The sequence below is a fragment of the Nycticebus coucang genome, chromosome 3, assembly GCF_027406575.1.
Source record: "Nycticebus coucang isolate mNycCou1 chromosome 3, mNycCou1.pri, whole genome shotgun sequence".
Taxonomy (NCBI): domain Eukaryota; kingdom Metazoa; phylum Chordata; class Mammalia; order Primates; family Lorisidae; genus Nycticebus; species Nycticebus coucang.
Window position 1 is genome coordinate 124580614 of NC_069782.1, and position 23487 is coordinate 124604100.

The 23487-nt window shown below is 42.9% G+C and overlaps 1 protein-coding gene across 49 annotated transcripts in view; it reads right to left on the bottom strand.

Annotated features, from left to right (window-relative positions):
- The window catches only part of SORBS1 (sorbin and SH3 domain containing 1), a 243112-nt gene that overhangs the window by 166695 nt on the left and 52930 nt on the right, over window positions 1–23487 (bottom strand). For 47 of the 49 annotated variants that reach the window (XM_053582809.1, XM_053582832.1, XM_053582805.1 and 44 more), the window contains exon 2: window positions 4412–4500. The exons of the other annotated variants lie outside the window; for them this stretch is intronic. The gene's annotated coding sequence lies outside the window, so the exon portion shown is untranslated. The remainder of the gene's footprint in view (window positions 1–4411; window positions 4501–23487) is intronic. 49 annotated transcript variants of the gene reach the window in all.

Below are 23487 nucleotides of genomic sequence, written 5' to 3' on the forward strand. Positions count from 1 at the left end.
TCCTGAGATGGTCTACAAGTGTACATACACTGAAGACTGTTCTGCAGGTCCAGTTTTGTGGGTTTTTTAAAACTTAAAGAGTTTTTAAAATATTTTTAAAATATCCCACCACTCTGAGTCTCCAGGGGAATAATAAGGGCCCCTTCATTTTTTATTCCTGAAATCATTTTAGGAATAAAAGAAGGAGAACGCCTCCCCACATAGTTAAAAGAAGTGTTGTTCTTTTTTTTTGGAGACAGAGTCTTACTATGTTGCCCTCTGTAGAGTGCTATAGCATCACAGCTCACAGCAACCTCCAACTGTTGGACTTAAGCGATTCTCTTGCCTCAGCCTCCCGAGTAGCTGGAACTACAGGCACCTGCCACAATATCAGCTATTTTTTGTTGTTGTTATTGCAGTTGTCATTATTGTTTAGCTGGACCAGGCTGGGTTTGAACCTGCCACCCTCGGTGTATGTGGCTTGTGCTATAATCATTGTGCTATGGGTGCTGAGCCAAGTGTCATTCTTTTAATTTTATTTAGGCTTTACTTCATGAGAAAAGAAGACAAATGAAAACCAAGGTTGACGTCAACTGTCATGAATCCCATTCCACCAGAACCTGCACTTTGCCGTACAGCATTTGTTACAGACAAAACAATCAAGACTAATTTTCCAGAGATTGCATGCTCCAGAAGTCCCACTCAGAATATTTTCACTGAAACTGAAGAGTCCTGAAATACATATACAAACAAGTTAGGGCTGCCCGTGGCTCACAGGATTTGGGGTGGCCTGTTCTACAATGCTGCTTATCACCCTGCCCTCTGCAGCTGCACGAGTTTCCCATTCCTTTGTCATCATTTCCCCAAATGGCCTGAGAAGACAAGGTGGGGTGGGAGAGGGTGAAAATGTTCTCAAAGAAGGAAATCTAGAAGATATTCAAAAGCTTGGGCAGAGGGGCAAGAAGGGGGGTTCCTAAACTGAAAAACTCACAAGGGCAAGAGGTGGGCAGGAGGAGGAGATGGCCACGGCAGGAAGGGGGCAAAAATGTCTGTGGTGGCTGCACATATACCAAGACCTAAGAAATTCACAGGGAGGCTTAAAATAGGAAAACTAAGACACTCAAGGAAAATATGGAAGCAGCTCAGTAGGGTGATCTGTATGGATCAGCTGCACTGTATGCCAGAAGCTCACAAAGAAGAGAAGATGTGTATGATTCAGAACTGGTTTTCTCATATCAGTCAATGGCAGTGGAGGAATATGCGTAAATTGCACACATCTTCTATAAGCATCACAGTAATTTTTTTTTTTTTTGGCTTATCTCACAGCATTTTTTCTTGATATTTTGAAGATATATTAAATCTTCTCTAAATTGTGGTACCTGTTTGACCTTCTTCATAGAATTTTATCAAATTTAACTTTTCATTGCAAATGTACTTATTTACAGACATGTTTTTCACGTAGTAAACCTTCAATTAATGATCTTTTGGATGATATGATTATAGCTTGAAAAAAGTATCTGAAATGTATTAACTGTAAATGAAACATAACAGTCATCCAAATGGCCCACAGAAGTTCCAGTGATGATCAAGAATAATGCAGTTTATTAATACTGGCAAAGGATGTAAGACTTTCTGCTTGTAGCCAAAACCAAACCCATGTGCCAACTGCATAAACGCCATTTATAATTCACTCAGCTGACCAGATTTATAATTATGCAATTCAAAAATTAAGTTTCTTGATTTGAGGGAGTCACAGTATTTCAAACTCTACATAAGGTAAGGCATTATTACTACTTTTACATTTCATAATCTCATTGCATAATTCATATTTACATAAAATGGAAACCATATTCATTAGCATGAATCTTCATTTACTTCTTCGTAAGGACCGAAAATCCACCCTTTATCTTCTCTCTCGCTCAATTGAAATCCTATACATCTCTTCCTTTCTCTCCCTAAATGATCTCATCCTATCTCATAAGCTTTGAATACCATCTATATGCCGCTGACTCTTAGAGGTACCATCTCCATCTACCGCCAACTCTATCTATGAAAATATCTATTGGGCATCTCAAACATAATATGGCGCAACAAAACTATCAAAAGTTTGTTCCTCATCTCAGTGATTAGCAACATCATTCCCCTAACCCAAAACACCAGACTCATCCTCAACTCTCCTTTGTGTTCACACTCCTCATCAGGCTCCACCTTCAAAATGTATCCTGGGCCTGACCCTTTCTTATCATTCTATCATCACTACCCTAATCCAGGTTGCACTCTTATCTCTTGCCTGGACTACTGGAAGAGCCCCCTACAGTTTATGCAGATTCTACTCTTGCCCCCAAAGCTATTTCCCACTAAGGATCCAGAGGAATGACTTTAAAACACAAAGACGATAAAACTTCTCCACTGAAATTCAATCACTCTCACAGTAAAATTCAAACTCTTTATGGTTGCCTACAAGATCTATCACCCACCTACCACTCTGATCTCATTTCTATCACTCTGCCTCCCTATAACCACCCCCAGCTCAAGTCCAGCCAAACTGGCTGCCTTACTGTCCCTCTATTGAGCTAAGTTCATCCTATGTCAAAGAACTTTCTTCTCACTTGCTGTTCCTCTGCCCAAACACTACACCCCAGATTCCTTTACTCCATTCAGGTCTCAATCTCTGCCCCACCCCTCCCTTTCCTCCCCTTCCCTCCCCATCCATTTCTTCCTCTGCTATACTTTTTCAGAGCATTCTTTCAAAAAGAGCCCCTTCAGCCCCTTACTCTGTTTTTTTCCCATAGCACTAATGACTATCTGAAATTATATTATATATTTAGCTGTTTGCTTTTTTCATAAAATAGTATTTAGTGAGCCCCTATTAGATGCAAGGTACTCTTTTAAGATCTGGGGATGCAACAGTGAATAAAACAAGCAGAGATCCCTGCCCCCACAGAGTTCACATCTTTATTCAACATCCTCACTCAAATCTAAGTCCAGGGAGGCACAGACCCACAGTCTGTCTTTGACCAGCTGAGTCCTCAGTGTCCAGAACAATGCCTAGGCACAAAATAAGAATGCACATTTGCTGAATGGATAATGTCCTGCTACCTGAGGCCTGCTACCTGAGGCTGCTTCCCTGAGGACATCTACATCTACTACAGAGCTTTTCCTGCCTACCAGATGGGATTCAGGTTGGGGGACCCAGAATGTCAATGGTCTCTCTTTGGACAGAGCAGTCTGGACAGCCAGCCTCCTGTAGCTGAGTTTGTTTCCAAAGCCTGGTCCTACTGTACTGACTGCCTTTCCTTCCTGTTCCCACATGCAGTACACTGCAAGCTGCCCATGTGACCATACCACCACGATTTGTCTTACTAGATCACAAGAGCACCCCATCCACATGGTGGGAGCTGATCAGGTAATGAGTCAGCATTAAGCAAGTTAGCTTTTCTCTACAAAGAGGAGCTGGAATCAAGATGCATGGGTCATTCTGTCTCCCTGGCCCAAGATCCTATACATCAACCAGCATCAGACCTTGAAGCGCTCTCATCTCAGCAGTGGAGCATACTGTTATTAAGGACATATTTTTGCCCCTTTCAACTGTCAAAAGGCAAGACGTTTACCTGCTGAGATGTGTGATTAAGTTTCTTTCAAAAAAGGAAGAACATTTGTTAACTGTGAAATTATCTGATCTCAATTAAAAATGAAGGTAATTGTGGAAGGTAGCTAATTCAATTCATCTTTCAAGAAAATGACAGTAATAGTGGTAGAAAGGGAAAGAAATAAAATGCAAATCTTTTGAAGAGAAAGTCTTAGAAAATAAGTACTTATAACCCACATTTCTAACACGTATGTGTTCACATCTCAGTGTGTTTGTTAGCTCAGACGTGTCCTGCTCTCATACCCTCTCTTATGGATTAGCAGATGAAGTTGTCTGTGAACATTACAAAAGCAAAGCCAGGAGGCCCCTAACTAACGGTCAGTTGAATTGGGCTGGATTGTGCTATTTCTTCCTACATCTGGAACTCCAGCTTGAAAAGGTATGTTAATAAAGTTAAAGTGTAGGAGGTGGGAGGAAGATTTGCCTTGCTCTACATTTCAGCACCAAATACTATCTTATATTTGCCCACCGCTTTCTTCCCTTTGAAGCATTCTTGCACACATTACCCTTTTAGCCTTCAAAGCAAGCAACCATGTGATATAAACAGGACAGGATATATTTCTCTATTTGGTGCCTCAAAAGGTCAAACAACTCACCTAAGATCCCAAAGTACAAGTGGCAGAACCAAATAGGTTACCAGAACCCAGATACACCTAGGAGCAAGCCCAGCATCCTTCCTTCTGTAATAACAACAGCATGGTTCTCTGCAAAGCACATTCTACAGTCAACTGAAAATATTTCCCCTCACTGTGCAAGAAGGGGGGGAAAATGACATATATTCACCAGTGGCTTAAGGTGGTGGGAAGATGCATTGGTCCTGGAGCTCTGGGCAGAGAGAGGGTTTCACAAACTCTTCCAATGGATGCCAACTCCTGCAATGACAAATGTACAAAACACATGGTGTGAATCATGGGCACTCTATGGCCTTTCCCGAAGGGGTCCATCCAAATACCAATTGCTGGGCTCCCCATTTAGGCTCAAGACCCATCTTTCTCTTTTAGCCCAACTACCTTCCTCACTCTGAATTCCAAAATTGAAAATAAGACTCTTCAATTCATCAGCTGAAATGATCCCCACTCACATTACAGGATCTTGGGCAGAAAGGAGTTTTAGAAATTATCTTTAGGGCGGCGCCTGTGGCTCAGTGCGTAGGGCACCGGCCCCATATACCAAGGGTGGCGGGTTCAAACCCAGCCCCGGCCAAACTGCAACAATAAAACAAAAAAAATAGCCGGGCGTTGTGGGCGGGCACCTGTAGTCTCAGCTGCTTGGGAGGCTGAGGCAAGAGAATCATGTAAGCCCAAGAGCTGGAGGTTGCTGTGAGCCGTGTGACGCCACGGCACTCTACCAAGGGCAGTAAAGTGAGACTCTGTCTCTACAAAAAAAAGAAAGAAATTATCTTTAACAGGTTTCACAAACTGTGAGAGCTCAATGGGTCACATCTAAACTACACAGGTGTTATAGTTCATCTGTAGATATGTTTAGAAAACATGAGCCAAACTTAAAAAATCAGAGCTGTCACATAAAAACCCAGACTTCTGGCTTCACATTAATAAAAAAAATCAGAATATCTGTCACCATGGCACACATTTAAGTCTGACAATAATTAGCTCGTACTTCGTAGCAGTTAACCTTCATAGGCAAGCTTGGTTGTTCTAATATGCCACAGTCCCCACCATTCCCCACTGTCTACTCAACACAGAGAAGAACTGCAGTTGTCATTTATCATTGCTCTTGCATTATTATTTTTCTACAAAAGTATCTTCTACTTATGATTCTAACAAACTACTTTTGTTAGAAAGTTTAAACAAAAAGGGCCAAGTTTAAAAAAACAAATGGTAGTACACATATAGCAACTCAAGTTGGTAGCCTCACTCCTGTAGACACTTGCAACCCCTGAACAAATACAACACTCCCATTTCACGTGAGTATAAACAAGAAACTGACTTGCCCATTCCCAGTTAGAGGAATGCTAAGTGGTCTTATACTATGTAACAATAAAATAAAATAAAATAAAATAAAATAAAAAAATAAAATAAAAATAGCTGGGCACAGTGACACATGTCTATAATCCCAGCTACTCAGAAGGCTGAGGCAGAAGGATCACTTAAGCCCAGGAATTTGGAGTTTTAGGCAGCTATAATCCGGCCAATGCACTCCAACCTGGGTGACCAAAGTGAAACCCTGTCTCTAAAATAATAAACAGTAAAAAGAAAATAAATATTTAAAAAACTGCACACAAAATTAAGTAATTAAAATTAAATAAAAATTAACACTTAGTTTTAAAAGAATTATTAAATTCAAGGAAAAACAGTTGAAATATCCCATCTACTTTCTACTAAAATGCTTGCCATACCTTTATTTAGCACCAAAGAATGAGTAAATTCTATCAGATTCCTAAAGGGTTTATTTCCTAATATGACATCTTTTAAAAATGTCACTGCTGGGCGGCGCCTGTGGCTCAGTCGGTAAGGCGCCGGCCCCATATACCGAGGGTGGCGGGTTCAAACCCGGCCCCAGCCAAACTGCAACCAAAAAATAGCCAGGCGTTGTGGCGGGTGCCTGTAGTCCCAGCTGCTCGGGAGGCTGAGGCAAGAGAATCGCTTAAGCCCAGGAGTTGGAGGTTGCTGTGAGCTGCATGAGGCCACGGCGCTCTACCAAGGGCCATAAAGTGAGACTCTGTCTCTACAAAAAAAAAAAAAAAAAAGTCACTGCTACCTGGTTTCTTGTACCCTCAATGAGTCCCCAACAATAAAAAAAAAAGCCACTGCTTTAACTACAAACAACAAAAAATTGTGCAAATACCATGTGTATAATACTTCAAAAATGCTCAGTTAATGGTTAAGGTCCCAAACTGTGTGGTATACTCTTTATGCTAGGAAAATCTCCCTCAATATGTATCTTGAAGACAAGACTGTAAATAAGTTTTTAAATAGCAAGTATTGGAACTGTAATAAATGAGCATTGTTCAACTATAAGATTTAGGTGGAAATTATTTCTATCATCCCTACAAAGAAACTAACTCATTGGAGGTGAAAGGACACTTCCCAGCATGGACAGAGGCCTGAAGAAATCCTAAAGCTTGGGTGGGAGTGGACCAGACACCAGGGTGGTAGGTTGAGGGTGGGGAGCATGTTAGGAAAGTAGAAGAATAGGCAAAAGCAAGGAGGTGAGACTAGCCCCTGCAATTGGTCTAATCAAGATCCCACACTATCTCGGAGTCTTAAAAACCCCTGCCTTATACCGCATGACCCAACATTTGCTGAGAATTGGTACATAGCCCTTCTTATACACTCTTGGAAGTTTAGGGTTCAAGGCCAATGTGAGGAAATAAGGAGGCAGAATTCACTTGAAGAATAGGAAGAGCATCTCTGGATCTGTAACTGGTGGGAAGGTTCCCAAATCTGCTGGAAAATTAGAATCACCTGGAGAACAAAACAAAACAAAAATTCCCTAGGTCTCAGAGCCACTAAATCAGCTTTGATTTAGACAGAGGCTCAGGCTTTGTTCTGAAGCCCTTGTTCAGAAGCCCCTGATGATTCTGAAGCCCTGCAGGGAAAGAGTGCATTACACTCAGAGGCCTCCGAAGTTTCAGAATAATCTCTTCAAGGTCATTAATTCAGCATCCTCCAGGAAGAATCCAAGGATCCATATATATTTTTTTTTTTAGAGATAGAGTCTCAGAGTCTCACTTTGTCACCTTCAGTAGAGTGCCGTGGCGCCACAGCTCACAGCAACCTCCAGCTCTTGGGCTTAGGCGATTCTCTTGCCTCAGCCTCCAGAGTAGCTGGGACTACAAGGATCCATATTTTAAGGGAGTTGCACATTCTTAGTATGTTTACTCACTTTGCATTATGAATCCCTTCACTTAAGTTCTTTTGATTTTAAATTATTTTTTGTTTGAAGTAGAATGCCAGCAGCTAGAATAGCAACTAAAAAAGTGAAGAGAGCCTTCTTTGCCTCCATCCCTTGTACATATACCATGACCCAATGTCTACCTCCAGATAAACTATGGGGTCAGTTTATCTCAGGCTCAGCAGTGGCTCTGAGCCTTCACACACCTGTGTAGCTTGACCCTGACAGAACAAAGGGTCTGGGAGCATCCAGTCATCAAGGTGCCTTCAAGGAACAGCTCCAAGGCACAGAGCTCTCTGATCAGGTCCTTCATGCCCACCAAAGGGCAGGACACTGCAGATCAATGCAAAACCTGGGAACTAGCCAAGACAGCTGAGCACTTCTCTTTCCAGATTTCTACTTTGTGGTCACATAATAGCCTGAACAATCTCAAGCCGAGAATGGCAAAGTAAATGCTGTGTACCGCAAAGACAACAGATTGGAGTAAGATGCCTCCCTGAATGGACCAGCCTGGAGAGATCTCTTACAGGTGCCACCAGGTGACCTTCAGATACTCAGCACCAGAGAAACCCGCAGTTGACCGTGGTCAGCCTTCACCACAAAGACAACAGATCGAAGTAAGCTGCCTCCCTGAATGGACCAGCCTGAGCGATCTCTTACAGGTGCCACCAGGTGACCTTCAGACATCCAGCACCAGAGAAACCCGCAGTTGGCCGAGGTGGGCCTTCCTGATTGCAAGGCCCGGCAGCAATCCATGTTATCCCCCAGCAGAACAGGGAGACACTCAGGTGTCCCCATCAACCTGAAGGTCCCCCCAAGTGAGCCATTTGCAAATGTAGAAGAACATGCATGGAGGAGAAAGCCTAGGAAAAGCTCAAGATGATCATTTGCCCCCTTCTGGCTGACCTCAATTTTTTAAGAGATCCATTCATTATTTCCAGCAGTACTATTATACCCTGGCCTAAAAAACTATTTCTCTGACCCGGCCCTCCAAAAGACATCACAAGAGTGGTACCAGACCCTGCCAAAAACCTTGGACCATCACCTCCCTCCTCTATAGCCTCTCTCTACCCCAACCTGAGCAAAGGTCAATACTGGCTGCTGTGAACGTCATCACTGCCACCCTCATTTCTACCAAACCTCAATCCAGACCATCCAACCCACTCTGGACCCTAGGGAGCCTCTCCTGTTCCATGTTCTCACTGCAACAAGGATCTCTCCTTCCCAGCACTTATCACTTACATTTTTGTCTCACTAACTTATATATGGACAAGGATCTATATCATCATTTTTGTTTTGCATTTTTGTTGTTTTTAAGTTTTAAAGGGTCTCTTGTTTGTTTGGTGGATTACTATATTCAAATATGGTACTTTGAATACCAAATACCTCCCTGTTTCTTCAAAACTCATATACCCTAAATTTCAATCCACCCAGCTCTGACTTCTTGGCCCCACTCTGTTCTGAACCCAAGGCCCAAGGCCCTTCCTGAGCTAATGGCAGACTCTCTCCTCCCTCCACACATTCTAACTACTCCATCAAAACCCGGACAGTTCAAGAGTGAAAATCCCTAACTGCCCTTGAGGCTGACAAGTTCAAGAAAACAAATCAGAATAATTACCTGTTTCCTTTCCATGCAGTTTTCTTTTTAAATCCCACTGTTGCATCATTATTTTGTTTAAGATGACATGCTAATATGCAAAATGAATCCCTTTTTTGACCTTGAAAAGGACTTCCCTGTTTACCAGAACAAATCCAAAATCCTCAGGACCTGAACCTGGCTGAAGTTTCCAAGGTGCTCAATGCTGGAGTGGCACCCAATTCCCAAGTGCTCTCAACCCTGTCCCCATGCCCAGCTGTCCTCCTCCCCCACCCACTGGCAGAAGAAAGTGGGTCTTTGGGAGTTTTTTAAAGCTCTCCCACCTACTCCACAAATACAGTAGGAGGGAGAAGGGATGTTTCCAAGTTCTCTGAATGACACAAAGCTCATAAAGTACAACAAAATTAGTTTAAAAATAGCGAAATGGGATTAGTTCCCCCTTTAAAAAAAAAAAAAAAAAAAAGCACACCTACTTGGAATGACTCACAGTGACTTCATATTTTTTCCTCCTCTAGGATATGCGTTCACCCTCCCAAAGCTGATGGTTCTCCCTCCTCCTAAGACAGTGCAGGGCCAGGTCTCCACAGATACCTGCTCTAATGTGGGGCCCCCTGAAGAGATTTTGACAAAGCCCAGAGCACCCCCTGCAGACAGCTGGAGGCTCCCTCCTCCAAGGTCTTTGCATTTACAGTTCTCTCTGCCTGCAAGGCTCTTTCTCTGTGTCTTGCTGTGTAGGGCATTCTCACCTTTTGAGAACTCAGATCAAGTATCACCTCTTGACTGAGGCCAGCCCTGACCCCCTAACCTTACTAGCCCTCAGCAAAACCCACTTTCTTAGTGGAACCTATCATAATCTGTGATTATCTTACTTATCCATAGTAAGTCCCCTCCAGGGGCAGGAATCTTGCCCAACTTGTTCATTTCTTTACCACCAGCACTCCCAACAGTTCCTGGTACATAGCAGGTGCTCAGTAAGACTATGCTAAGAGGAGTATAAATGAGGAGGTAGACGCAGGCCAGTGAGCACAGACTGACCAACCTCCAAAGATGCCCCATGGAAAGAGTCACCTGATTTCCCTTGACTCTTTTCAACCCTGTTGCTACTTAGATACTGGTCCCACCATTGTATACCACCTATCCACCTGTTCAGACTTGTATGTCACCCTGGAGATTCAATTCCCACATTTGGCTTCTCCTACTCTGCTTCCATTCAGCCATCCTCACCTCGAAAACTTCAGACATTCACAGGGGCTTCTATGACCTTCTGTGACCTCAGGACACTCAGGAATCTGTTGCAAACCCACCCTTTGAACTACATCTCCAAAACCTCGCTTCACCCTCCATCACAACTAATAAGCTCATAGCTTAGCTCTGTTGGACCCATCATTCCTAAAGTCTAAGACTTTGCTCAGACCTCTCCAGCTCAAAACATCTTTCTAGAACCTCTTTACCTATTAGCTCGCCTTCATCATTTGAGCCTCCCCATCCTGAGATTGGGCGTGGGGACCTTTCTCTCTGCCCTACAATCATGATATTATCTTCAACATCTTGAAATTATCTCTCCTATGTTTTCTCCATCTGACTGTTCCTTGATGGTCAGGGCCCAGTCTAACTCATCCACTGGTCCTAAGGCTGACACACAGTGGGCACTCAACACATATACACTGAGCTGAACTAAACCAGCTTGTTTTCTCCTTTACAATTCCCATTTCCACAGTGACTCCTTGAAGAAGCTTAACACTCAGCACAAGTAACAATAGAGTCTCCTGTTAAGCATGTTTCTTAAAGCAAACTGAAAAGAAATAGGTGTTGTGAAGTTTATCTTCCCAGAGACAAGGTCTTACTCTGTCACAATTATAGCTCATTGTAACCCTGAACTCCTGGGTTCAAGGGATCCTTCCGCCTCAGCCTCCTGAGTAGCTGGGACTACAGACACAGACCACTATGCCCTGCTAATTCTTTTTTTTTTTTTTTTTTCCGAGCTGAGGTCTCACTATGTTGCCCAGGTTGTTCTCAAACTCCTGGCCTCAAGTGATCCCCCACCTTAGCCTCCCAAAATGCTGTGATTATAGGCATGAGTCACCATGGTCAACCTGGGGTGATAGTTTTATCATCGTCATCATCACTATAAAATTGAAGCCTGAATGGTAAGAGGCAGAAAGGTATGGTACAAAGAATCTTAGTTCTGGGTTCGAGTCCAGACTCGAGCTCACTACCAGTATAATCAGGAGCATGTCATATTCCTTCTCTGGCCCTAAGTCTCTTAATACTTTAAAAAATACTAAATTGGGGCCGGACATGGTGGCTCATGCCTATAATCCTAGTACTCTGGGAAGCCGTGGCGATGGATTGCCTGAGCTCACAGGTTTGAGACCAGACTGAGCCAGAGCAAGACCTTGTCTCTAAAACTAGCCAGGTGTTGTGGTGGGCGCCTATAGTCCCAGCTACTCGGGAGGCCGAGGCAAGAGAATCGCTTGAGCCCAAGAGTTTGAGATTGCTGTGAGCTGTGACATCACAGCACACTACCCAGGGCGACAAAGAGATACTCTGTCTCAAAAAAAAAAAAAAACAACACTAAATTGTCTACTTGAAAATGGTTAAAACAGTAAATTTTGTGGTATATGAATTTCATCTGACAAAGAGAGAGCAGGAGAGTGTGCACACTGGAACAGAGGTTGAAAACTGGAGGCTCGACAGGGTGTACCAAGCCTAGGTTCTTTAGACCTAAACATAGTTCAAATATACTCACACAATTTTAAAGCCAAAGATTATCTTGATTGTGGTGATTATGCAAATCTGCACAAGAAAAAATTGCATAGGACTTCATGCACACCCACACAGAAATTAGTGTGCATAAAAACCAGTGGAATTTAAATAAGGGCTGCAGTAATGTCAATTTCCTGGTTTTGAGGCTGTAGTATAGTTACGTAAAATATTAACCCTGGGGGAAGTAGGGTGAAGGGCATACTAGACCCCTCCGTATCTTTTTTTGCAATTTCCTCAGTCTATAATTATTTTTAAATTTAAAAAATTTATAGAGCCAGGCTCGGAGCCTGTAGCTCAACAGCTAGGGTGCCAGCCATATACACTGGAGCTGGCAGGTTCAAATCCAGCCCAGGCCTGCAAACAATTACAACTACAACAAAAAAATAGCCAGGCATTGTGGCGGGCGCCTGTAGTCCCAGTTACTTGGGAGGCTGAGGCAAGAGAATCGCTTAAGCCCAAGAGTTTGAGGTTGCTGTGAGCTGTGACACAACAGCACTTTACCGACAAACTGAGACTCTGTCAAAAAAAAAAAATTTATAGAGCCAAAGATTTTACAATTTTTAAATGTGGCTTTTCCTTATAAATAACAGGACCTGGTAACACTGGACTTCAAGGATAACAACTGGATAGAACCAAGTAGTAGCTAGTCTCCTTCAGACGACAGCAGCTCTCAGATTCATTTCCCTAACACCCAGGCCCAGTGTCAGTTGCCATTTATCCTGGTTGCACGCGCCGTTTTTCTCTTACAAAAAAGAAATATTTCTCTACCAACAACAGAAAATGAAAGACCAAGAGTCTAGTGTTTCCAGAAAAAAGGGACACCGCAACATTTTTGTAAGAGAGAAGAACATTCCTAACAGTTTGATTTGCAATCTCTCATCCTTTACCCCATACTACCTGCCTGACCTCTGAGCATTTGTGGTTTTGGACTCCTGGATTATAACTCTTTAGGACCAAATTTCTTATTCTAAGTCAGCAAATATATTCTAGAGCCAAACCACTATAAAGGAATACAGCTTAAGGACACAATATCTCATTCTCCCCTAAATATTTTGGTTCTTTCATCTCACCTTCCTAAGAACACAGGATCCTGCTTTTAGCCATCAAAAGGAACAGTTCCACCCCTTATGCAGGATCACATCCAGAAATACAAGCAAGGTTTCTTTTCTCCACCAAAACAGCAGTTCTATTTAGCAGGGTAGGGAAAAGCCCTGAGGGTATACACTCCCAACCCTTCCTACAGCCCCCACCCTCTTCCCCGTCACCCAACCCCCAGAGAACATGCTTGGAATGCAACTGTCCCTGAAAAGAAAGCAGGGCATAGTCACACAGAACCCAAGTAAACTGTCCAGTGGATGCTTTTAGTGACTTTCCAACCAGACTACATAGACCAGTCACCTGGGGCTCCAGCCTGATTGAGGAATTTTAATATCCTTCTCTTCAGGTGACCTGCAGGCAGACTGCCCAGCATGAACCCATCTGTGGTGTCTGGAAGTCAATGACCTAGAAAACTGTGATCCTTTGCTATCTTGCTAGTGGGCAGGACATGTGTCCCCAGTTGTCCTGGGTGGTGGCCTCTAGGCGCAAATGGCCACTGAACCCCCCAAAAGATGGCTAGCATAACTTGAGATGTGCTGTAAAGGTAAAGTACACATGGGATTTTGAGGACTTGGAATTAGAAAAAGAATGTAAAATATCTCCTTGATTTTTTACATGACAAGTTGAAATGATAATACTTTGGATGTACTGGGTTGAAGGAAACATGTTAAAATTAATTTTATCTGTTTCTTTTTAAGTTTTCAATGTGGCTACTAGAAAATCTTAAATTACTTATGTAGCTCATATATTTCTATTGCATAACTGGCTCTAGGAGGCATTCATTCTGGTGTGGGGATTACAGTCATAATGGAAAAGGCAAGAAGGTTGGCCAGGCTGGTCTCCACCTACCAAATGTGTAATACTAAGCAAGTTTTCAATCTCCCTGATGTTGTGTTTCCTCCCCTGCATACGGGTGTGATAACATCCAGCACACCGAGCTGCTGGTGAGAGCAAATAAAAGAAGAGAGCTACAAACACCTACCGCGCATCTGCTCCCAGCAGGTACTTAAAACCTGCACACTGACTGCCCTTCTTCCTTCCCCAACTTCCTTAACGTCATAAAATTGGGGCCCAGGATCATGAGGCGTCAAATTTACTAACCACCACGTCCAGTTCCAGTGTTTCTCCAGCTACAAGGTACAAAGGAGTCACCTGGGGAGGGAGCCCAACCAATATCCTCTCCCCACCAGATTCTGATTCTATCTATCTGGTATGGGTCCAGTTTTACACATTTCTCACAAGCACCTCAGCACATTCTGATGCCCATTCTAGAAGTCACTTTGAAAACACTGACAGGGCTGAGAAATTATGGCTAATACTGGCAGGACTGCCTCAGGACTTCCCAGGCCCCCAGTCATTCCTGAATATAGGCATCTGTGCCCTATAGAGAGACCTGGAACTGGTCATAAGCCTTTCCCCAGCAAAGGGCTGCTTTCCTGAGATCTTTTACACCTAGGTAGGAAACGACAGTCTGCCCCGGGCATTGTTTCCAACATTTGAAGGCAGTTGACACTTCAGGGTGATCAAAAAATATGAACAACTTCAAGCCACCTGACAGCTTGGCTGTGGGACTAAAAAGAACTATGCTGGACACAGGTGCACTGGCACATGCCTGTAGTTCCAGCTACTGGGGACACTGAGGTGAAAGGATTGCTTAAGCCCAGTATAATGTACTAAGATCACACCCTATGACTAGCCACTGCATCCCAGCCTGGACAACGTAGCAATACTACCTCTCTAAAAACAAAGTAAATAAATAAGACTGTGCTGCTTAGTACTCCCAACAGCAACATACAAGAAGGCCCAGAGCAGTAGGCCCTTTTTCTGCCCTTGTCTGGTACTTAACTGTACCAACTGTTGCCTGAACATTCTGGATGTCAGTCTTCTGAATGTCACTCTTCTGTAGAAGTGCTGCTCTGCTCTTCCAGAAGCCAACAGAAAGGAATTCCATGCACAGACCTGCAAATCCCAGCTGCCTGTTTATTCTGGGGCCTTCAGCCACTCAAAGAAGTCAATTCACTGAACGCAGATGTTGGACAGGCAGCCAGCACAGATCGATTTGACCCCAGGAGGCACTCTAACAGAAGAAAGCACTCTCTTTATCTAAGCCAAACAGTCACAGCTCCTTCCGTTGGTTTAAAAATCCTCTCTGGGCTAAACCACCTTCATCTCAAAGAACAAAAATTAAAATACCCTTCCCAAGTAGTATTTCTGTCAATAAAATGTAGCCTAGAAATTCAACCTTTTCTTTCTTCTTAAAGTAAATTTTCTTTCTATTTATAGGAAAAAATACAGTCTCAATGAACTGCTAAATATTCCCAGTAAATCCAAACTGCCTCACATTATTTTGAAAATAGGGTGTGAAGTAGGGCGGCGCCTGTGGCTCAGTGAGTAGGGCGCCAGCCCCATATGCCGCGGGTGGTGGGTTCAAACCCAGCCCCGGCCAAACCGCAACCAAAAAATAGCCGGGCGTTGTGGCGGGCACCTGTAGTCCCAGCTGCTCGGGAGGCTGAGGCAGGAGAATCGCGTAAGCCCAAGAGTTAGAGGTTGCTGTGAGCCGTGTGACGCCACGGCACTCTACCCGAGGGCGGTACAGTGAGACTCTGTCTCTACAAAAAAAAAAAAAAAAAAAAAAGAAAATAGGGTGTGAAGTAAATAAGCACTGAATCTGAGAACTCTGACATATTTATTTTTAACATGGGAAAATGATCGGGGGTTCGTACAGAATGTAGTAACACAAAATGTGTGCTGACTCCAGCACATCAGCCCTGCTCCCCCTACAGAGCATTTCCCCCCATCACCCACCTTCCAAAGGCATCTCACCAGCCTTTGTTCCCATATAAAACATACCCGTGTAACCTGAACACCACCTGGTATCTGAGTAGCCCACTCTCTACTTGGTAGCCGTACAAGGAAGAAATCTAGTCCAAGCATAACAAAAATTAAAGTATTATTGAAGGCCCGGGGTGGTGGCTCACATCTGTAATCCTAGCACTCTGGAAGGCCCAGGAGGAGGATGCTTTGGGTTCAGGAGTTTAAGACCAACGTGAGTGACAGGGAGGACCGCCCCCACCCTACTAAAAAGAAAAAAATTAGCCAGATATGGTGGTGACAGTCCAGGACTTGGGAGGCTGAGGCAGGAGTACTGCTTGAACCCAGGAGTTTGAGGTTTCTGTGAGCTAGGCTGACACATCAGCACTCTAGCCAGGGCAACAGAATGGGACTCTGTCTAAAATTAAAAAAAAAAAAAAAAGCGTTATTGGATCTCTTGTTGAACACCGAAGGGAGAGAATCAAATTTTTAAGGCATTAGAAAGTATCTTTACAATCCTTCCCCCTTCTGTATCACTTGGTATCCCACACAGAGACAGCAGCTGCTCCTCTAAAAACTCTCCTCCACGTTTCATCTCCCTACTCTCCCCACCTGATGACCACTTTTCTCTTCCTCCTCTTTTCCTTAAGCCTCCACTCCTTCTCTCCCGTAAGTATTGGACCTTTTCAGATACAAGTTCCAGACCTCTTTATACACACACATGTACATTCTCTCTCTCTCTAACCACCCACCCTACCTGGTTCTTCTGCTTCCTCTCAGTGCCCTGACTCTATCTGAAAAACACCCAGGAACTGAGCTAATCAAGAGAAAATTCTCCTTAGAAGGGAGAGTTACTGGGAAAGATGACTAATAGCCAACAGAATTCTCTTTCACAGAGAGGAAAGGAGAAGGTCCAGGAACACTCACAGTGGAACAGGGAAAGGGGGAGTGGGCGGTATAAGCTGGTGCCTACTGGAGCTAAATGTCAGTGCTTAGATCAGCGAGGCTCAGCTTCAGAAGAGATGTGCTTTATATCCGAGTTACACCACTGCTGGAGAGAGACTCCCAGCACAGCCATCAATAACCCATTCCACGTTGGCTTCCAAAAGCTTCCCCAAACACACTGCTTGTCTATATCCATCTCTACATTAACCAGATAGAGCAGTCTGTGGAGAGCACGGGTACTGCCCAGGTCCTTGTCCATAGCGGAGACTCATCATGGTGCTTAGAGAATGTATCGATGATCTGAATGTGAGGCACTGTAGGCTTAGCATCATGAAGAACTTCTGAGAGGATTGTACTTATGCAAATGGTTCCTTCCTTCATTCAAATACACTAAGGCAGTTTAGGGGGCAGTGAGGAAGAAATCAGAGAAACTATGATAACAATGACCCAGCATCTATTTTCAAGGAAGGAAGCAGAAGGGACGAGAGCCAGACAGGGTAAACACTGATTTAAGAGTTGAGTTGTGTCTGGTTGTGGAGGGGACTAAAAAGAAAGATAAAGGACAGTCACATGGCACAGAAGAAATACTCTCCTAAATTTGGCTCTGCCACAGATTAACTGTGTGGCCTTGGCCAAGTCCCTGCACCACTCTGAGCCTATTTCCATTTCTGTAAAATCAGAAAGCTGGCCATAGACCATCCAAGTTCCTTCTTGGCACTATGATTTTAAAGATACCTGCCATGGGAGTCATGCACCAGCAGGTGGGGAGAAGGACAGACAGAAGGAGCACAAACTATTCCAAATCTTAATTATTGATCACTGATTGCAGCTCTAAGAGAGCAGTTGTCAAGTGTGATCAGCAGTCACAGGTCAGTTTCTCAGACCCTTAATCCTAATAACAGAAAGATTTGTGCTACATACTTTGAGCAGACTGTTTATTTAAGGGCCACACTGAAGACAAATTAAGGGTGGTGACTTCCTCCCACTGTGGTGAGACCCTCCCCACCCTGATGAAGGTCAGAGTTTATTCTCCCTGTTTTGCAGATGTCAGACAGGCTCACAGAGTGACTCCCTGAGTCTCAGTGTGCAGTAGCAAAAGCAAGAAAGAAGCCCAGATTTTCTGACTCCCCCGCTAACATTAAAGGCCAATTAGATAACTGTGTGAGATGCCTACAAGCCACGGATACTCAGAGCCCCCACACAGACTCACTTAACTGGTCTAAGAGGATGGGAGAAGACTCCAAAAAGGGAGCCAGGAGGAGCCTTTCCTTCCTCCACATGCTCGGCAAGCAGGTTGGTCACCAGTCATGGAGGTTGGTACCCACATGCTGTCCTGTTATCTGTACAAATTCCCTGTTTTTAAGCAATTGCAGGTGGTGGCTCCTACTCTACAGCTGAAGACCTTAACCTGCGGTCCAACTAAAATTATATGCAAAGACCCCATGTATATGGGTCTGCATATCAATGCACAATCTTTTAAAATCTTAATGCCTCAGTTTCTCATCTGTAGAATAAAGATAACAATAGTATCTATACCTTGTAAGGTTACGATGAGGGTTAAAAGAGGTAATAGATGGAAATGCTTGGCACAGGGGCCACAACATAAATGTTAGTCATTATCACTACAACTTTTCTGGACAAAGCATCCAAAGTTTTTGTCAGATTCTCAAAAAAAGAATCCCTGTTCCTCATGCCATCCTTGGAATAGAACTGAGATCATCAAGGAAGAGAAATACCTCCTCTAGCTTTCTTACCTCTCCAGAGGAAAGGTATTTGAGGCTTTCTAGGCCTGCTACTCCTCGAGGGCAGAAGAAAAAGAACTTGAACTGCACTGGAGGCAATAGATCATTTCTGTATCTGGAAAACACCTTCGGGACCCCCTAAGAGCCCAGTCTAAAAGTGAGAAATTAGAAAAGAGAGAATCATATCCCAACTCCAGTTTCCACACAGTTGGGAATAAACCCAGCCCTGCCTGGGCCAGCAGGGTGGGAGAGGAGGGGCTTCTGGCACCAGGGTCCAATCCCTCCATGTCAGCTGCCTTGTCCACACCACCTTCTGAAGAACTGTGACAACAGAGAGGACTAACTCCAGATACACAGGAAGGTGGTGGGCTGATCATATGAATATGATCCAAAGCTCAGGTCCTAGTCTGGGATGAGTCAGTTAAGAAGGAAAAGAATTAAAAGGAAAAGGTAAGAAGTAGGAAACAGCTTAAATCCTGGCTGTGCTGTTTTCTGGCCTCATGACCTTGGACAAATGATTCAACCCCTTCTGAGGCTCAATTTCCCCACTAATGAAATGGTGGGCTAATTAACAGTTTTTGGCTTCACAGAGAAGATGTAAGGATGAAATGAGATACTGTGTACATGCATGATGTACAGTATCTGGTACATCATACATGCTCAGTCAATTAATGCCAACTATTATTACTATGATGATGATAATGATGAAGGCGATGAAGGACGAGGTAGACAAAGGTCAGCACAGTAACAAAGACTCACTGTATTACTGGTTTTAGGTTATTTAGAGGTTCCATCAATAACAAAATCAAGGCAGTTTGTGGGAAGACATACTAGCATCAGAGGGAATTCAGGGTCCTGCGTCTAGAATACACAAGAACTGTAACTGCAGAGCCTCAACCTTGAGTCCTCAGCCCCTAAAGTTCCTCGCAGGTAGAAATGCAGGTGGAGGATGCCGATGAGCGGCTGGCAGAAGGGCCATCCCAAACACCACATGTCTTTACTTTCAGCTGAAACAACATCAACCCCATGAAGTAACCCAGATAACTCTACTAGTTAAGTTTATTTCAGTTTATAAACTAGTTGTTTATTTACCTTTGATTAATAAACAATAAAGGAATACATGATTAATAAACAGTGTTGGATTAGATGAAATCTTTCAAAGAAAGGAATAGTAGAAGAAAAATGAATATAAAAATAAAAGGGCATCTCTGGCAAAAAGACTGGGAGCAACAGTTCCCATGGTAGCCATGGCTCCCTAAGTCCCTAAACTGCAATCTGTTATCCATCCAGCTTTATCTACCTTGATATCCCATTATCAGGGCTGAGAATGAATTTGAAAGCAACCATGCTTCTTTACAAATATTTTCCTATAATATAAAAGTAATACATGTTCCTCTAAAAGCTAAAAATATAATAGAACTACCATATGACTAAGCAACCTCACTGCTGGGTATATATCCAAAAGAGAGGGAATCAGTATATCAAAAAGATGTCTGCACTCCCATGTTTATCACAGCACTATTCACAATAGACAAGATTTAGAATCAAACTGGGCACAGCAGCTCATGCCTATAATCCTGGCACTCTGGGAGGCCAAGGCAGATGGATTGATTGAGCTCAGGAGTTCAAGACCAGTCTGAGCAAGAGTGAGACCCCATCTCTACTAAAAATGCAAAAATTTCCAGGCGTTATGGCTGGCACCCACAGTCCCAGCTACCTGGGAGGCTGAGGCAAAAGGATTCCTTAAGCCCAAGGGTTTGAGGTTGCTGTGACCTACCATGCCAGGCCATACCATCCAGAGCAAAAGAGTGAGACACTGTCTCAAAAAAAAAGAAAGAAGGAAGGAAAGAAAGAAAAGAAAAGATTTAGAATCAACCTAAGTATCTATCAGCAGATAAATGGAAATAAAAGAAATTGTGGTACTTACAGCCAATGGAATATTATATAGCCACAAGAAAGAATAAAATCCTCTTGAGGCTGAGGCAAGAGAATCACGGAAGCCCAGGAGTTAGAGGTTGCTGTGAGCCGTGTGATGCCACGGCACTCTACCCGAAGGCGGTACAGTGAGACTCTGTCTCTACAAAAAAAAAAAAAGAATAAAATCCTCTCATTTGCAATGATTTGGATGAAACTGGAAAACATCATGTTAAGTGAAACAAGCCAAGCACAGAAAGACAAATTTCACATGTTCTCAATCACATGAGTTGTTTTAGATATTGAAACAATTGATCTCATGGAAACAGAGAGTAGAATGATGGTTGCCAGAGGATGAGAAGGGTAGCTGGGAGGGATGGATAAAATGGAGATGGTTAATGGTACAAAAATATATTAGTTAGAACAATATTTGATAGGACAATAAAGTGACTATAACAACAATAAGTTAAGGTATATTTTAAAGTAACTAAAAGAGTGGAAATGGATTGTTTCTAACACAATGAAATGATAAATATCTGAGGTGATTTGATTACACTGATGTGATCAATTCACATTGTATGCCTGTATCAAAACATCACATGGACCCTACAAAGATATACAACTCATATGTACTCATAATAATTTAAGACTTCTCTTTAAATTTTTAAAAAGTAATATATGTTTACCATCAAAAGCTTTTGGGCTCAAGCGGCTAAGGCGCCAGCCACATACCCCTGAGCTGGCAGGTTCGAATCCAGCCTGGCCCGCCAAACAACAATGATGGCTGCAACCAAAAAATAGCCGGGCATTGTGGCGGGCATCTGTAGTCCCAGCTACTTGGGAGGTGGAGGCAGGAGACTCACTTGAGCCCAGGAGTTGGGAGGTTGCTGTGAGCTGTGATGCCACAGCACTACCTGGGGTGACAGCCTGAGGCTCTGTCTCAAAAAAAAAAAAAGCTTTTGGGGAGGAAGGAGTCTCAAAGGAAACATAATAATCCATCTACCAATGTTAATTTTTTGATTTACAGCTGTCAATCTTTTTACTTGTTTTAAGCCAAATTATTTTTATTTAAAGACTTAAAATCATACTAAATTTCCCAAGATGGCAAGCATTTCTGAAGAGTTAGCAAAAGCAATAAGAGTCAGGAAAAGTTTAAAACCAGTAAGCAAAAAAAGACAGTGCAAATGTACTGTACATTTACATGTACATGTACTATACATTTACAGGCACGTACATGCACACACGTACATGCACAGACTTACACACATGTACACACATGCACACACATACATGGACACATGGACACGCAGACACATACACGTGTGTTGGTCTTGCCTCTCAGAGGCCTCTTAAACTCTCACAATATAGGGTTGCTATGGCGGCCACTGAACTAAGTTTAAACTTAGAAGATCAAAAAAGTATTGTACCCTCAATGAATCCCCAACAATAAAAAAAAAAAAAAAAAAGAAGAAGATCAAAAAAGAACTCCACCCACTAAAACAATGCTCTTTAAGTATCAAAAAGTCTAGCATTTCAAACAAGCAGTTTAAAAAACCCAAAACCTATGATGTGTTCCTTGGCAAGAATGTGGGTTGGTTCCTGGTGGGATTCAGGATAGAATTTCAAAAGATACTGTAATTATTCCTCATGTCACTGATACCATTCTATCAGACTCAAATAAATCAATCATAAAAAGAAAAACAAAACTGAACCTCTGGCAACACACTCAGTGCTTAGGAAACATGAGTTTTTACCAACTCCTTTTACAACTGAGTCCTAAAACCATTTATGCCAGAGCCATGGGAAGAATAATGTGCTCACTATTTTCAACAAACTGCATGCAAGTGACATTTCCAGACAGAGTCAAAGTATTTTAGGGCAAAGACAGAAGAGAAATTCTAGGGCAGGTGGGAATACATACAATAGCTACATGGTAGACTCAAGTTTATCAAGACTCAAATATACGGAAGACAGGTATTACTGGTATTTACAAAATTGATCCTCCTTTCTGATCAAATCTAGACACAGGTGGGTGAGGACTTGGAGAAGTGAGGAACGGGGAGGCCCTGGAATCACAGAGCTGCCATCACCCTGAAAGCCTGCTCTTAACAACTACGTTATCCCTTCATCCAAAAGAGCCTGCTCCTTCCTTGCATGGAATATGACCTCCTCTCTCCTGGAGGACCTCAATTACCAAAAAGTATAAGCAATTTCATCTTCAGTTTCAGAATTCCATTTTCAAAGTTACCATAATATCACTCTGACTCAATATTTTTCCTCTTAGGAAAAAAACAGAATTTTAAAACTAAACACACACACAATCACATACTGGGAAATATGTGAAAAACAAAGTGAGACATAGAGAAATTAAAGGGCGGCCCACACTACTTTTTTTTCTAGCTTCTCTAATGTAAGGAACAATTTTTCTTTTTCTTTTTTTGAGACAGAGTCTCACTCTGTTGCCCAGGCTAGAGTGCCATGGTGTCAGGCTAGCTCATAGCAACTTCAAACTCCAGGGTTCAAGAGATCATCCTGCCTTAGCCTTCCAAGTAGCTGGGGACTTGCTCTCTTGCTCAGGCTGGTCTTGAACTCCTGAGCTCAAGGGATCCATCCATCTCGGCCTCTCAAAGTACTAGGATTACAGGTGTGAGTCACCATGTCTGGCCATAACAACTGTTCTTACATATAAATATTTGAAAGTTTTGTGGTATAAAGGCTGAATATGGTATTTTTCAACATTGACTAACGCTCCAGGAAACTGTTCCCTAAAATCTGTCACTTCGGTGTTGTCAACTAATGGGGCACACAATGGAGTAAACAATGCTGAAACTTTAAATCAGACTAATGGGGCACACAATGCTTAATGTTCAAGTCAGATTTGTCATTCTCAGCTTTAACAGTTGATCAGTAATGTTTCTTGCATTTGTACAGTGCCTATCACTTTTTCCAAAGCACATCTATTCCTTCATTTTATACCACATATGCCATAGCAACAGAAAGAGTAATTTGCTTACTAGTTGGACAAACTGCCCCTATAAGGACTTTATCATCCTCTAAAGTACATGAAAGTCCCAGACAAGAATGTCCATTCAGCAGGAAAGAACTTTCTAACAAGAAGAGCCATCCAACAC